The sequence below is a fragment of the Ambystoma mexicanum genome, chromosome 1p (genome assembly GCF_040938575.1).
Source record: "Ambystoma mexicanum isolate Mex_15411 chromosome 1p, UKY_AmexF1_1, whole genome shotgun sequence".
NCBI classification, from domain to species: domain Eukaryota; kingdom Metazoa; phylum Chordata; class Amphibia; order Caudata; family Ambystomatidae; genus Ambystoma; species Ambystoma mexicanum.
In genome coordinates, this window is record NC_090921.1 from 872,421,223 (window position 1) to 872,438,022 (window position 16,800).

The 16,800-nt window shown below is 42.6% G+C and overlaps 1 protein-coding gene across 1 annotated transcript in view; it reads right to left on the minus strand.

Moving 5' to 3' along the window:
* VAT1L (vesicle amine transport 1 like) overlaps nt 1-16,800 on the minus strand; it is a 1,329,730-nt gene that overhangs the window by 506,843 nt on the left and 806,087 nt on the right. The gene's annotated exons all lie outside the window — the stretch shown is intronic.

Genomic DNA, 16,800 nt, shown 5'->3' on the forward strand with positions numbered 1-16,800 from the left:
CCTCGTTCGGTATGAATTGTTATTTTACCCGGTTGTCTTTCTTATTTAATTCAATGTGATTTCTGTATTGTATGAAATACTAAGCTAACCTCAAATAGTGCATTTTATATGAATTCCCTGCACCGTAGTCATGAGAATAATGAACTTAAAAACTAACATCAAAGGAACAGGGATAACAAAAGTGGAAAGAGGTTCAAGAGTATTTGCAGTGGGGGTCATTTACAATAAAGTGTACATTGCATGAAAGGGACTGCAGTCCCCCTCAAAGGCGTTTTCATGGTACAAAGGAGTGCAGAACGTGCATGAATGGCATGCATATTTTACAATTTGCAGTGCAAACAAGTGTCAATGCCATCCACAATGCACATATAGCAGGAGGAATTTAACAGATGCTAAAAGCAGGCTGATTCCACAGGAATCCTATTTAACACCAATATCAAAATCAAATGCATGTATCAATAAATTACATTTTGGCAGCCTGAGCATATGGGGCAGGCAGATACAGAACTTTAATTCTGGGCTCTCCTGCTCTGCCTGTCACAAATTGCAAAATCACATATGTTTACAATTGCCTTACAACTCCTAGGACTTGGGCTAGTTGTGTTGGCTGACATTTAATTGAGATGTTAAATTTCGGATTGAAAACAGCAATACATGAACTTTAAAAAAAACAACGTTAATTAAATACATCATAAAAGAAACAGAATTGTAAAAATGTGCAGGATAAGACAACAGTCAATAATTAATATCATGAAGAATACAATCAGAACCCTGCTGTCTCAGCTGCAACCTCTGTTGTCTTGCTACCCCTTACCAAAAAAAAAGGTTTTTTTTATAAAAAAAAAACTAGCTGTGGGCCACTTTGCTCGTTCCACCTATTAGCACAGTTTTTCCATAATAGTTGGCAAAATCCTATATCCTAAACATGACTATGGTGGGGGGCATGGCCATGCGCTGTGGAAGATGGCCACCTAAAACCGCAGCTCCGACTCACCTCGTAATTATCACAGCATTTCTTTAACTCACCTGTTTGTTTTCTCGACGTGTCATTGCTCCGGAGTTGCGGTTAAATTCGGCCAGTCTTAAGCTGAAGTCCCGACTTCTATTCGTTGACGCGGGAGCCGGTGCGCTGCACTTCATCATCCAAGCGCCAGCTGCTCCTGACAACGGCCGACTCGCGTGCATAGACTCCCAGCATTGTGCGGAACATAGTGCGCCAGCTCGGGCGTTGTCGGCACTATCTTAACATCAGCGCCACCACCTGCGGGCTCTGTGTACTTCAATGCTGCTATTTATCTATGCCCTCAAGGGGAAGTTTGAAGGGAGTTTACATTTCTACTAATACATTGATGCATAGGACAAAATATTTTAAATAAGAGGGAAAGGGGACGAAGAAAAGAAAAAAGAAAAGGAGATAGACAGAAAGCAATGTGAAAGGAAAAACTTCGATTAAGGAAAAGAGAGTACAAATAAAAGATATCTAAGCAACCTATGGACATCAGTGCTCATTTTCAATATATTGTCTGAATTGTCTCTCTGAATTAATTCAGAACTTGGATAACCTAACCCTTTTACAACTCTCTGGGGCCAACTTCTGGTTATTGCGCAATCCTCGCTACTACCCTCTGCATCTTTAAGTACACAGCCCTTTTCTGGACCTCTTGCTTGTATTTACAGCAGCTGCATCTCTTAATTAGCTGTTTTTATCCTTGGTGTCTCTTACCTGGTGCCTCAGGCTACAATGGCAACTGGTAGAAATAATCAAAAAACAATGTCTATCATTAAAGATACCAATCTTTTGTCAACAAACAAGGCCAAAGAGTGATTCACCACCCCCGCTCAGCTTGGCGGACCCAGCCATTGAAACCATTCTACAAGAAATTACAGAACTAAAGCCCTTCATCGAGACTACTAATCAAAAACTTCAACAATTGAATGATAGATGGAAGGGATTTGAAGACAGAATAGAAGAGGTGGAGAGAAGGGTAGGTCTTGTGGAGGATGTTTCTCCTAGAGTGGCACAACTTGAAAAAACTATTAAAGACCTCCTGAGACATAATGAGTATTCGGAAAATAGAAGCAGACACAACAACCTATGCATTTCAGGCCTGCCTGAAGGTTGTGAAGGCTCGGACCCCATCGCATTTATAGAGAAGTTACTACCTGCCATGCTTCATCTACAAATGGAGACATCATTCAATAAACAGCAAGCTCATCATATTGGTCCATGAAGAAACTCTGCATCCCCTCGCCCTCCTCCCCGAACTCTTATATTCTACTTGCTTGAATTTACTCAGCTCCAGCTAATAATCTCACCAATCAAGGAGAAAATCCCTCTCTCTTGGCATGGAAGTAAATTACATATTTCACAGGATGTTGCAAGGGGTACAGCTCTATGCAGAAAATAATTATTATCCTTCCACCCTGCATAAAAGCAGCTCAATATTAGATATGGTTTATATCACCCATGCTCCTTCAAAGTTACACACGAGGGGCGTACTGCCATGTTTGATGATCCTGCTGACCTGAAAGCATTTATTTGTTCCATTAAGTCTGAGGGCATGGACACATCGTCACCTGTTAATGCCTCTACCTCTTCCGGAATATGAGGTTCTTGTTATCTCGCCCACATCAGGCTTTATTCAATGTCGTTACTAATTTTATATTATAACATTGGTGAGTCGGGCACTGTTGTGTCGTCCCTCTCCTGCTGTGAGTCATCTTTTTCCTTTTGATGGCTCGGTAGGTGTCACCTACCCCTTTTTGCCTTTTTCTTCCTTTTTTCCCACTTCCCGGTCTGATCATCATTTTGTTCATATACGCTGTTGATTTATTTTTTTCTGAATGTAAGGTTTTTTCCTCACTTTTTGACTCCAAATAGGCAGTCCTTGATCAGACTTCCCCTCCCTATCCCCTCATCCTTGTGTGTTTTCTGTTTATGTCTTGTCCCAATTATGGGAGGTCCCAACCGTTTCTTTACTTCATTGATTCATATTGTTCTGGCATTGAACATTTTATTCTGGTTTGTTTTACTTGGAATGTTAAGGGTTGCAATAATCCAATAAAGAGGTGGGAGATTATATCCCATCTCAATAAACTCAAGCCAGCAGTGGCATGCATACAAGAAACTCACTTATCAAGTGCCGGAACGATGAAACTCAAATCCCTTTGGATAAAAGAAGTTATTGCAAGTCCTGCGGTGGGCAAGAAAAATGGAGTCACGATACTTCTTAGTAAGAAATTATCATTCAAGATTCTGGGCCAAGATGCTGACACCAATGGGTGATGGGTGTGTGTCAAGTTTTTGATTGGGTCTGTGCATGTTTCCATTCTGAACATCCATGGTCCTACCCTACCTGATCCTTGCTTTTGGGTTTCCATGAAACAATTGATTCTCAAAAATGATTTCTCCAATCTTATTGTGTGTGGGGATGTTAATCAAGTCCTCAACCCGTTCCTAGATTGGAAATCTAAATGTGTGTTCAAAACATCTAAAATCCACAAATCTTTGCTGAGACTGGTCTAGTTGATTCATGGAGGCTTTCCCATCTTACGCAGTTAGATTATACATTTCACATGATACACTCTCCCATCTAGATTACATTTCCCCTTCCAAATCTCTTACGGGCACTATTATTGACTCTTCGTTCTCTAAGGTTATTATTTCTGATCACACCCCTGTTTGCACTTCTTTCAATTTTCAGGACATCAAAAAGCTGTCGTCCAGATGATAATTCAACAACTATTTGTTGCAAGACCAGCAGTTTATTCAATCAGTTCAATCATTCCTACAACCATTTTTTGCTGAAAAGCTTGATTGTGATATTTCAGTAGTTACCAATTGGGACGCGTTTAAGGCTGCGCTTAGAGGCCATATCATGGCTTATTCTGGCAAAGAAAAGAGGCTACTTACAAAACATCTTGATGATCTTTATATCCAACTGTCCAACGCTGAAAAATATTACTATCAAGACTCCAATGCAACAAACCTCTGTCTGGTCATGGCCTTACGTTTTCAAATTAACAATGAGCTCACTGAATTAACTGCTGGGCCTCTACTAAAATATATGACCAAGATTTAGCAGACTTCCAACAAAGCTGGGAAGTCCCTTGCCTCTTATCTCAAAGCTATGAAGGAAAGAACATATATATCAAGCATTAAAGATAAATCTGGCACCTCCCTTAATCACCCTAATGATATCTTAAATTGTTTTAAACAATTCTATTCAGACCTATACACTCCTGAAACCACTGTCCCCACAAGACTATTGATTCCTTTCTCAGCAATATTAATAGACATTTGTATCCCAAAATTGACCTGTCTCATTACGAAGTGATATTTTATTTCCTAAAATCACTCACACCATTAAGGGGTTGGGTAAAGGAAAGGCCTCTGGGCCAGATGGCCTTTCTACCATTTTATATGATAGCGTGGCTCATTCCCTTACCCCTAAACTTAAATCGCTATTCTCCTACTTTATCTCCCAGAAATTCTTTTCAGGATCCTTCTACAAGGCTCTACTCATCTTATTCCCCAAAGCTGATAAAAATCCCACACTTCCCAGCAACCATAGACCAATTTCTCTCATTAATGTTGAAAGCAAGATCTTTGCTAAAATTCAAGCCAACAGAATTTAATCATCTCTTCCCGCTTTGATTAAATTCAACCAAGTTGGGTATGTGAAGGGGCGTTACATCCCTGCAAATGCTAGATTATTATTTGACGCCTTTCATGTAGTCTCTAAGGCCAAGAAAGATAAACCGGGCTACGTTGCAGTTGCGCTTGATGTGGAAAAAGCTTTCGATCGGGTCAACTGGGACTTTATGTTTCAATCGCTCCGATGGCATGGCTGTGGCGAGCAGTTTATTTCCCTTATTAAACTTTTCTACTCTTGTCCCAAGTCATCGATAAGTATTAATGGTCAATCATCATCATTCTTTCCCTTACGTAGAGGAACTAAACAAGGCCGTCCCCTCTCTCCCATTCTTTACATTCTCTCTCTCGAACCCTTGCTAGAACTCATCAGATCAGACAGAAATATTGCCGGACCTCATGTGGTAATTCGATGATTAAAATTGCAGCTTATGCAGATGATATTTCTATCCTTATTTAGAATCCCAAACTTCACCTTCCTCATCTGCTTAGTAGACTCCATCAATTTTCCCTAGTGTCTGGCTACAAACTTAACAAAGATAAATCCAAGACTTTTTCCCTCCACTCCATTTGTGTCAAGCATGACTTAGATGTCTTTGGTTTCCAATGGTGTAGTGATTCAATTAAATATCATGGTATTTGTTTGGCCTCCTCAATATGTGATACTATCAACTTAACTTGCAAATATTGTTAGACAGACTTAGCGAATTAACCTCAATGTGGTCTCTCTTTTACCTCTCCTGGTTGGGTCGGCTTGACACCATTAAGATGATGGTAACCTCCATTGTTTTATATCACTTGCCACTCCTCCCGGTCCCATTGTCTCCTTCATTTTTCAAGTCTATCTGTTCTATTCTTCTCAATTTCTTATGGGGTCCAGGTAAATGTAAGAGGATTGCTGTTGCCAAGTTAAAATACCCATATGACATGGGTGGGGTTAGATTTCCGGACTTCAAATTATATCATTCACCATTTCTTCTTAAACAATCCTGCTGCTGGCTTGCTCCTCTTAATTCCTCAGACATTCCCCCCTGGTGTGTGTTAGAAAGACACCTGGTACATCCCTGTGATGTAGCCAACCTTACTTATATATTTAACTACTCTTCCATGGCCCTGTCTGACCCCATTAAGGCCTCTATTTCGGCTTTTTTATTTGTTATCTAGACTGTTTTAATGCATGTTCATCGCATGGGGCTTGAACTTTACTATTTGATCTTTCTCTCCTTTCTTTTTGGGTATCGCCTGATTCCTTAATTTGATCATCAGATTTTCCCATTGCTATGTATCAAAAGTAACAAATATCATATTGCTATAGATACCTCCCCCTTCACTCTGTTATAGTGTTTGTATTATGTCTGTCCCCTCGTTTGTATATGAACTTCAACTCGATTGCAGATCTCAATGTTGTTGAACCTCCCTCATTAACTATTTGTTTGGCCCTCCTCATTTAGCTACTAATTCTGCAAATATATTATTGGCAATGAGAGACCTGTCATGGCTTGATTTAGTAGAAGGACTTTTCTGGAGAACAATATTGAATCTTAGCCAGTCAGTACCAGTTCAATATATATGCCTTGAGTTGGGGTTTATGTCTCTGAAAGGAGAGTTGCTGAAGAAGCATGGGTTGTTACATTTAAAAATACGTTCTACCCCCCAATGTGAACTGCTTTGTTTGTTAGATAATAGAACATGTATCAACGACAGATTCGAGAAACTTTCAGAGACATTATTTAAGGCATTAGAATGGTCACCTGAATACACAAGAAGGACCCCTTTTGATATACTAAGATTGTTATTAATAAGGAAAAATAAAAATGTGGCACTGAGCCGGCAATTGCAAACATCTTGAGACTCTCCCGTCGCATACATTTGTGAATGGTGTGTCCTATAAGTATATGCGAACTTAACAATATTTAAGAAAATGGCCAAATGTAGCTGTGAGATCTTTCCGATTGAGACTACGCACCAACCAGCTACCATTACTGGCACTGATTGGTGTGCAATTAAAACTTCCATGAAATGAAAGATTTTGCAGAATCTGTAAGAAGTCAGATATTTTGGAGACTCCTCGGCATGTACTAACAGAGTGGTGTGTTCTAGGGTCTGAATACATGACGTCGCTGGGGCACCTAGTGCATGATTATGAGGCAATAAAAAGTGATTCATTTTGGGTACACTGCCTCAATACGGAGTGACAGGGGCTGCATATAGCATTGTATCATTTATGGCTGCGAATTAGAACAAGGCCGAATAATTGTCCTGTTGTGAGAATCGTAGTTAGTACTTAATCGCAACCTATGGATATGGCTGCTGGAATATAGGGGTAATAGGGGATGAAATATAGTAGATTCATGAATTTAATTAATATGTATATGATAAGAATGTATATTACTTATATTTTAAAGAATCATGTCAGAATATTTTGAGACCCGATGATGTAAACTGAATTAGTGTACGCTGAGACCCGTGGAGCTGGAAAGATGTTTGTAATAAGGTATTGCCTGATCTGGTTCTGCGATGAGTACATGGAGAAAATGGAAAAACCCATGGTAAATATGTGAAAAGTAAATGTATATGTACAATTGTATGTTTTTAGTCTGTTATGATGATTTTAGAAGACGTAATATACATTTGTAAAGTTTTTATGAAACTAAACAAATAAATTAAAAATAAAATATATGATTGTATTCCCATTTATTATATTTTGATTGATCTTTCTCTTCATGAAATTCTGCAATGCTATTAATAATGTACTGTTCTTACTTCTTATAATCTTAATAAAGTTTAATAAACAAAAAAAAATAAGCATGACTATGGTACCATCAATCACCAATTTACTGACATAGACAAACACAAAACATATGAAAACTGTCCAATATAATTTTACAGTACTTCTCATTTCAGTCAAATCAAATATTACTTACAATGTAATATACAGTGTATTATGTTATCTGCATTTAATGCAATCTACAGTAGTAACGTAATGAAAAAGTAGAGAAGCGTTCTAGTAGTTCAGAAGCACTGTACCTTCTCCAATGGCCCAAAAGGTGCAAAACAGTGATTTGGAGAGTTGTCCAAGGCAACACCAAGTGTTGTCATGATACAGTCACAACTTTCCATCCATCCCAGATATGGGTCTTGATCTTTGAGTCCCCATATGGCCCATCAGAACCTCAGGGATGATGCCCAATGAGGTTAAAACATGCCTGAGATTGCTTGTGGTCTAATGCAGACGGGATGCCACCAACAGTAGCACTTTTGTCTGGTTTAGGATATGATATGTTCCCTTAGATAATGAGATTGCAGGCTGAACAATGCTTATGGGGTCATCTAAAAAAATGCCAGTAGTTACGATTAATGTAAAACCTTCCAAACACCACTGTTCAGTTTTCTTCCAGCTCACAAATAAGCTAAAGGAAAAACCTTAAAGTGAGTCAGGTCCTGCTCACGGAGTGGTATGACCACAAGGAAGCTCAGGTGGGTACCAAGAGGGCCATAATGCCCTTGTGATGGGGCCAGCAATTGGACCAACCCCTCCGCTGTCCTTAAACATACAGGGGAAGTCACCTATTTGGTCAAACTTCAAACCCTTCAGGATATCCATAGTGTGCAAAATCAGTGCAATCCTTTCTACAGTTGTGAGAAAATGACTTCTCTGCTCTCAGTGTCAGAAAAAGAGAAAGGAGTAAGCAAGCCTCTCACTGCCCTACTGTAAGGAAAACCCACAGATCGCATCCTGGAAGGAATGAAACTTCCCACAACTGACATCCAGACAACAGAAGGACTATCACACTTTATTTGAACAGTTGTCCCCCTGCTCTCCTAGATTCCTTGTCTCACAGCACAGTGCAAGCTAAACACTGACACTGGAGATAGCATGCCTGTGAAAAGTTACAGGATGTCAGATAAGGTCCAGGATTGAATCAAGGTTCAGGTCACCTAAATGTTGAACCTAGGGGTAATTGAACCCTCCCAGAGTTCATGGTACAGTCCTATTTCTCTTGTTTTTTTATTTTTTTTTATTGTGGTCAGTTTATTATTAGCGTTTCACATCTTAAAACACTTCAAATTGTCCACAAACAGAAAACCATATTTAAACACTTCACAATTTAAAAAGGGTACCAAGCCGCCGACAGACCCAATGTACACAATCAAAACTTTGTCGAAAGAGTTTATGCCTGCAAACACACAGGACAGTTTCTCTCCCAACAGAAATAGGCTCCACCACTCATCCACAGACAAAGTGCTCACATGTTCTACAAGCATTTTTAAATGTAAGGTTCTCTGTGAGATTAGCACAGGGCAATACGCTATCAAGTGTTTTATGGATTCCATAGTTTTTTGCATTTTTAAGATGCAACACATGTTTTCTTCCCACCCATCCTGTTTCCTGGCAAACAGTATTTCTTTAGTGGGGTATAAATGTAACCTGATTTCAATGGTACCTGCTAGGAAACTTCATCAAATATCCAAGAACAGTGTTCATTGATCGAGATTGAAATGATAAGTCTAGCGCCAAATTGTAATGCGTTCTGTGGTTCTGGGTTTCTATCCAATTCTGCCTCCTCAGCTTCTGCTTGACTGCACAAGGGTTGCTTATCAGGGTCTCTATATACATGCCCAAGGCGTGCAAATGTGTCATGTATTTATCATGCCACTATGTCAAGGGCCACAACAGTTCTTCTTTTCAGGGTGAACATAATATTTTGTATGGGTATGGGCCAAATCAGTCCTGGAAATTTTCCTTAGCAGCAGTAGTGCTTTCCAAAGAAGAACTAAGTGTAAAGATGGAAGCCTCAGTTCATATCTGATGGCCACTACTGGGAGACTCTTTTGGTAGGCCCAAGATCTTCCTCTAAAACAGCCCCTCCAATGTCTCTCAGATTTTCCACGACAGATTTAAACCAGCCTTGTCTCCCTATGTTAAAGCAGGAACAACTTTCTGGTTATAAAATGTTAACATTGGAATTAATATAAATTTGCCATATCTTGCATGTAGTATAGAACCCTGCATTTTGGTTTTTGATTTAAGTTCTAGAGCCCAAGGATGTTCATCCATGCTCTTGTTATAGCGAATTCCCAAATAAAATACAGAATCCACTTGCTCTAGATATTCTTGTCCCACCCTCCATCTGAAGTTGGCTTCATGTTTTCCACTCAGTGCGCCTAGTACCAACATTTTAGATTTTTTTTTAACATTTATTGCAAGGTCAATGGAGGACATATATGCTTGCAATTGATCTAGTCTTTGCTGCAGCCCAACTTGGGTCTGGTCAACCAGGACCAGATCATCAGCGTAGATTAGCCACGGGAGGGAACGCCCATTGATCTTTGGTGGAAAAGCTTTGGCCTGGTTTAAACTTTAAACTGACATGCATATCTGACAGATACATGTTGAAAAGTGCAGACACCAATGGGCACCCTTGCTTTACTCCTCTTTCAGTCTTAATGTCTCCAGATAATGCAACCTGATTATTTGATCTGATCCATACCGAGGTGTTTGTGTGGAAAGCTTTGATTGCTTGTAGCAGATCTTTCGAGCTATTAAATGATCGTAGTTTATTCCATAATTTCTTGCAGTTTACACTGTTGAATGCTTGTTGCCAATCCACAAATGCCAAGAATAGTTTTGACTTGGCCTTGATAGCTCAAAGCTTTATCACATTCAACAGATAGAGACTGAGCTCAGTGCCAACTCATTTTGTGAAACCTGTCTGTCGCGAGTCAGAGTGTCCTCCCTTGTGTGCCCAAGTCGTAAAGATGTTAAGGAAGATGGACGCAACCCAGCACATCTAACAATGCAATTGGTCTATTTGTAGAGTATGATCTGTCTCCCCTATTGAAGATCGGAACTATAATGGCTGCGGTCCAGGAGGGAGGCAGATCTCCAATTCTCATAATCTGCCTAAACAAAAACAAAATGAAAATAGACCATGCCTGAGGAGCTGCCTTTAGCATGAAGTTTGTCAGGCCATCCAGCCCTGGTTCATGTGAGGAATTAAATTTGGATTTTAGCTGCATGATGTCATCTTTTTCAATTAGGAAGGACCATGCCTTAAGGATTTGTCACTCACTGTGCTAGAATCTCTATTAGTCATGGCAAACACTTTTGTATAATGGTCATCCCAATTATTTTCTGTGACGCCGTTTCTAAGAAGCACTTGTTGCTGAGCAGCAGTGTGGTTAACTAGTGACCATGTATCTTTCGAGTTCTTCTTGCAGATCACTCTCAACATTGTCTCTGCTTCCTCTTGGCCTCTGGCCACTTTAAAGGATATTAGCCAGTCCATTGTTTCCTTATTTTTATTTCCACACATAATGTTGGTCCCCCAGCTTTTTTTAACCTTCTAAGATCTGATTTTAGAAGTTTTCTCTGCTCAACTAAAACCTTACTATATTGGTGCTTCAGATTGAATTTCCAGTGTCTAAATGCCTTTCTCACCTCTTCAAACATCGCTAAAAGAGGGGGATAATCCAAACCCAAGCCACCCAATTTTATCATCTCTAAGTATCTAGATGTGATCATTCCCACATCTATCTGTGCAATCTTTAATCTGTTCCACCCTTGATTTATTGTTAGGGTTCCTAAGAAAGTATCTTCAGATTTCTGGACCCAAGAGTTCCAAGTTAATGTTAACAGTGCATGATCACTGTTTTTCATGGGATTTAAAACCAAGATGTCTATGTAGTGGAGTATTTTTCTACAAAGATGCAGTCCAGGGTGCAAGAGGTTGTACCTCGTCCCCAAGTATGTCTTCCAGGGATGTCCCTGAGTTTGTGTAGAGGCTTCTTGTGGCATAATTCCAGAAACAGAGTAGCCTTGTGGAAATTACAGAATACGTACGATAAGGGGGGAATCAATTTGCCGAATTTTGAAATTTATCACTTGGCAGGGCAGCTACAGTACGTTGTAAGGTGGCTGTCGGAAGATGAGACGGCAGAGTCGAGATTGTTGAGAAGGGAATGTTACCCCTACTTCCTAAAAGAAATGATATGGCTGCCTAGACCAGAGTTGCATGGGAGATCGAGACTGCTGGAACTGGGGCTGGAGTACATGGTGCAGAGCATGCCGGGCCCTGGGTAGCCCGGCCCCATGCTCCCCGCAGGCACCTCTGGTGGCGATAAGCAGGACAGACGAACAATTGAGGAAAGTGATCCGTAAATACTGGGAGGCACCGGGCCTGGCGACCATGGGAGACATATGGCAGGAGGGGAAGCCTCAGGACTTCCAGACGCTAATGGATAAAGCGGAGCTGCACCCGGGGCAATACATCAACTACACTAGAATAATTAAAAGGGCGAAGGAGAGGTGGTCCGAAACAGCACTAGCAGAACAACCAGACGTTGCCATAAAAACAATATGCAATGTCTCGGAGGGAGGACATGAGGTATCCCGGATCTACGAATTGGTAATGTTCAGAGTGGGAGTAGAGTTGCTCCAATTGAGGTGAGATTGGGAGGAGGAGGCAGGGGTACCAACGCAGGACGGGCAGTGGGAAAGGGCCCAAAGATATCATAAAAAGGTGTCTAGGAACACAATACTGCACAAGATCCAATTATATGTTACCCACAGAGCGTACATGACACCCCAGAGGATTGCCAGATTTGGGGGTACCGAAGCACAGAAATGCCCCAAGTGCGGGGAGGTGGATGCCGGGATGATTCATATGTTCTGGGCGTGCCCGAAAGATGGGAAATTTTGGGAGGAAGTCAGGTTGCGTCTGCCTGATAAAAGAATCAAGCTAGACGTGGAATCAGTGTGGGCGTGCATGTTAGGGGGGGTTTGCAAGACCATGCAACCTGAAACATGTCAGCAAACTCAGGGACCTGGCTTACACTTTGTCAAAACATAGGATAGCCATGGGCTGGAAAGCAACTCGCAGACCCAGGCTAGAGGAATGGTGGAATGACCTATTGAAATGGATAGACACAGAGACAGTGGTATGGCACGAGGCGGCTAATAGAGGAGAAGATGGGGAAGCGGGCTCCTTGATAGCCTGGAGACAAATGGTAGCCACATTGTCGGGATCCTCACATGTGGACTCCAGTGAATACGACATGTCCGAGAATGGCGAAGGGACTAGCCCCATGTGAGATAACCCAATAATCTAGGTGTAGGCCCGAGTTAAAAGGGGTGAGGGGGGAAAACAGCAATGATATATGTAAATGTTTGCCTGAAAGTTTGTAAACGAAATGCTGAGTTCGATGGTTTATTTTTTGTAGGTGTTTTAAAAACCAATAAAAATTGTTTAAAAAAAAATATATATATCTAACAACAGAAAATAAATACAAAATAACTCACCCCTCAATACTTTGCAAATACTGCATACAAAGCTTGACAATAATCAATGTCATCACATGCTGTAACTAATAACTTCCAAAGGCTGTCCAACAATTTAACTAGTATGAGAGCATTATAATCCAAACAGTATACGCATTTCAAGGTACAATATGCCTTCAACCCAAAACAGCCAAATTACCTCCTTCTGAGTTACTAAAATGCATGTGTGGCAAAGTAGTATATTTGCTATTATATCTTAAAGAGAATGTAGAAACTCTAGGAGTACAACGGCCAATAGATCAATCTTTGATTGTACTAGTTAATGGTGTACCAACAAAAGACAAAAAAGTGCCAACGACTGGTCGACTTAAACAAGGTTAGACAAGCCCAACAATATCTAAAAGAAAACAATGAATACTACAAAGATATAAACATAGAGGAGAACTTATGAGAAACCACCCAAATATTTCAGGATACACCACCAACTCGTCAATTTGAACGTGTAGATCCTATTACTTCAGCCAACATCTTGGACCAGTATACAACTCTCCCACTACACTCCAAGTACATCATAGAAGATGCATTAGAAACATAACAAATGTGTCAAGCCAAAGGATCCCCAATGAGCAAATGGGAGAAAAGTGTAGAAGATATGATGAAAGATCCACACAAATAATAACTGCATCATAATATCACGCTTTACAAAGGCATGCTGAAGACCGTGGTTCAGACAAAATGTAGATTACATTTCCCACCTCCTGTGCGAAAGTGAACTACCAGCTCTTTGTTATGGAGTTGCACACACACTGAAAACAGGCTCTATTTTTTTTACATCAGCCCTGCTTGACATTGTCAGTGCTGGGCCGACAGTATCGGCCAGGGAGCTCAAACTAGCAAAAGGAGGGGCATTCGGTTATCTACACCTCCCTAAACCAATTCCAGTGATTATATTCTGCTCCTCATTGCTTTATTCTTTATGTTATTTGAATGGTTGTCCCAATTTACAAAAATGAATTGTCTGCATATTAAAAATAAGGTGCGTTACAAATGTTCACTCCTGAAATCGGGCTAGTTCATTTTTTGTCCTCCCCTGCTTAATTTTCTGTCTTTCCTGCTTTCACTGTCAATCAAGCTGCATCCCTCCTCCCTGTCCAGCCCCTTTTGAAAACTAAGCCTGCCCCTCTGTCCATGTTTTGCACTTGCTGTGTCTACCTGGGTCTGCCTCACCATTAGCAGTTCATTTGGTAACGTTTATTTTTTTTTCAAAATCTACGGCTGCTAACATGAAGTGCAGCTCTGCTTTCTGCTGGCCACTTCCACTAAACACAACTACATGTTGTTCTGTCATGGAGTTGTGTTTGTCTGATGCTGCCTCCTCCACAGCGTTTGAATTTTGTGCTTGCTGAGGGAACTCTGCATGCTGCTTGCAAACTTGCAACTTTCATGTTCACATAGCCTGGAAACTCAGCAGCAGAATGTCTCTGTTATGCAATGTGTCTGATACTGCCTGTGTCAAGGTCTTCTGCTTTGCCCAATGAAGTCACAGTGGCAGCAAACCCAGAGCAAGACTGCCCAGGTCGGGTCCCGCATTTCTACAGAGAATATGGACAGAGGAAGGGGGTCAGCAGCACTGACGATTTGAAGCAGTTGTTTACCCTTGGCATCTTTTCCAGAGTATGGTCAGCATTAGGCGACAGCAGAGCTTATCAAGAAGAAGTAAAGCAGATAGAAGTAGCGCCTGCACAGTGGAAGGAGACCTGCAGCAGGTGAGGAGTGCTATGAGCCCGCAGGACTGGGGCAGAAAATCTCACTCGACCCCTGAAACTGCCATAACATGCCATCTCTGCAATGCGTTTGTGGTCCCCCATGTGGCGCTGCCCCTTTAAGGGACGTGCACGCGGCGGTGTGTCGTTTGCATGCCGCCACGTGCAGTATAAATAAAGGAGGCGTTCCCGGCCAATGTAGTGCGCCCGGGAAGCCTGAGCAGTATGGATGTCTCTGTGTGTGTCTGTGTACGGTTGGGGGCTTACAGGCATCGCGAGAGGGGGTCATGGGACACCCACAACAGTGGTGACGAGGTCAGTGGAATTCCTGGGCCCAGCGGTGAACGTCACATCAATTTTTCTTCTTGAAGCGGAGATGGTTGAAGTTTTAATTTCATGCCGTAGGCCGTGCATTAAACGCGCGGCAGGTGGCCATCTTAGATTTTCATCCGTGGACACTCACTGAGCTATGGTTTGCACGGTGAGAGGCATCTAGGCCAAATTTTTGGACAAACTGTTAGCAGGCAGTTATACCTGCACATCCATGCCCGAATTTCAGATTTTTGTCAAGTTTTGGGTTTCCTACGTCGAGTGAAAGCGAGGTGAAGGGCTGAAATGGCTGGGCCTGCTTAGCGCAAAATCTCCTTGGCTCAATTTTTGGAGCATCTGTGCCTGATCACAGCATTACAGCAGCTGAGGATTTACATCTTCATCATCCTCTTCATGATCACAACAAGCTGCTGTAGCTGGGGACTTTCCATGTTCTTAATCCTCTTCATCATCATGTCGAGCTGCTGTGTCTGTGTTTGAGACATTCTGTGGGGGTGGATCCTCTGCCATCATCCTCTACACTGCCAGGTTGGACTGTGCGTTGCCTGTGTGTGTGTCAGAACTGTGCTGTGGTGGTGGGGGTGAGTTGCAGCCCCCAAGATCCACGATGGGGGTGCCTGTGCGCTCAAGCCCATGAACGGGCCTGGTGATCAAGACGGTGGACAGCCAGCAGTCCAACAGCAACCCCTCAGGACGGTCAAGACGGTTGGGAAGCCAGCAGTTCCACAGCAGCCTCCTCAGGACGGTGGGCAGCCAGCAGCTCAACAGCAGCCTCCCCAGGACGGTGGGCAGCCAGCAGCTCAACAGCAGCCTCCTCAGGCCCTAGCAGGAGTTCAGGCTCTGCTACAACAGGCACCATCAGTGGCGCAACTGGTTGTTCAACCACCACCTCCTGTCATGGCCCAAACACGGGCCCCTGCGGTTCTACAGCCTATTCCTGAGTTCGATGTCTCGGGTCCACCATCCAGCCTGGGGCCCAGATGGAAGAGATGGGTGGACCGACTCGACATGTATTTCAGGGCCACAATGGTGACGGATGATGACAGTATGTTTGCGACCATGCTATATGCGGCAATACCTGCAGTGCAAGAGATATTTGAGTCGCTACAACCAGCGGACGGCACCTATGCGGCGGCAAAGACAGCACTCAGGCTCATTTTCTGCTCCTCGCCAATGCAGACTACGAAAGATTTGTGATGCTGTCTGCAAGGCAGAAGGAAGATGAGACTTTGGACACGTTTTATGGCCGCCTCAGGTGCCTGTCGCTGGCATGTGCATGGGGTGATGCGGAGGACATGATACGAACTATGCTCATCCAGCCGTGCTCATCTGGTAAACTGAGACGTCAAGTGCTAAGAGAACCAGGCATCACGTTGGCTCGCATCCTTGAGCTGGGACGCTGCCATGAAGTGTCTGAAGCTCGAGCATCCAGGATGGAGGCTGGATCATGGCCGGTCAAGACCGAGGAGTTGTGTGCTGTGTGGCGAGGTGGAACAGGCGTTAGGAGAACTGGCTCTGGACTCCGTGACAGAGCTGGAAGAGCTGGTGAGTCATGCCAGAAGTGTGGGTATGACCTACCCCACCCGGCTGGAAAGACATGAGGAAGGTGTGGTCTGCCGGATCATTTCTCTCGGGTGTGCAAGGCAGCCCTGCCTGTGATGGTGCAGAGAGGCCCGGTTCGGTCTGGGTTCCTTCGCCAGCATCGCCGCCGAACGTGGCTCAGGTGGATCAGAGCGAGGAGGGTGCTCCGGTGGAAGAAGTGGAGGAAGAAG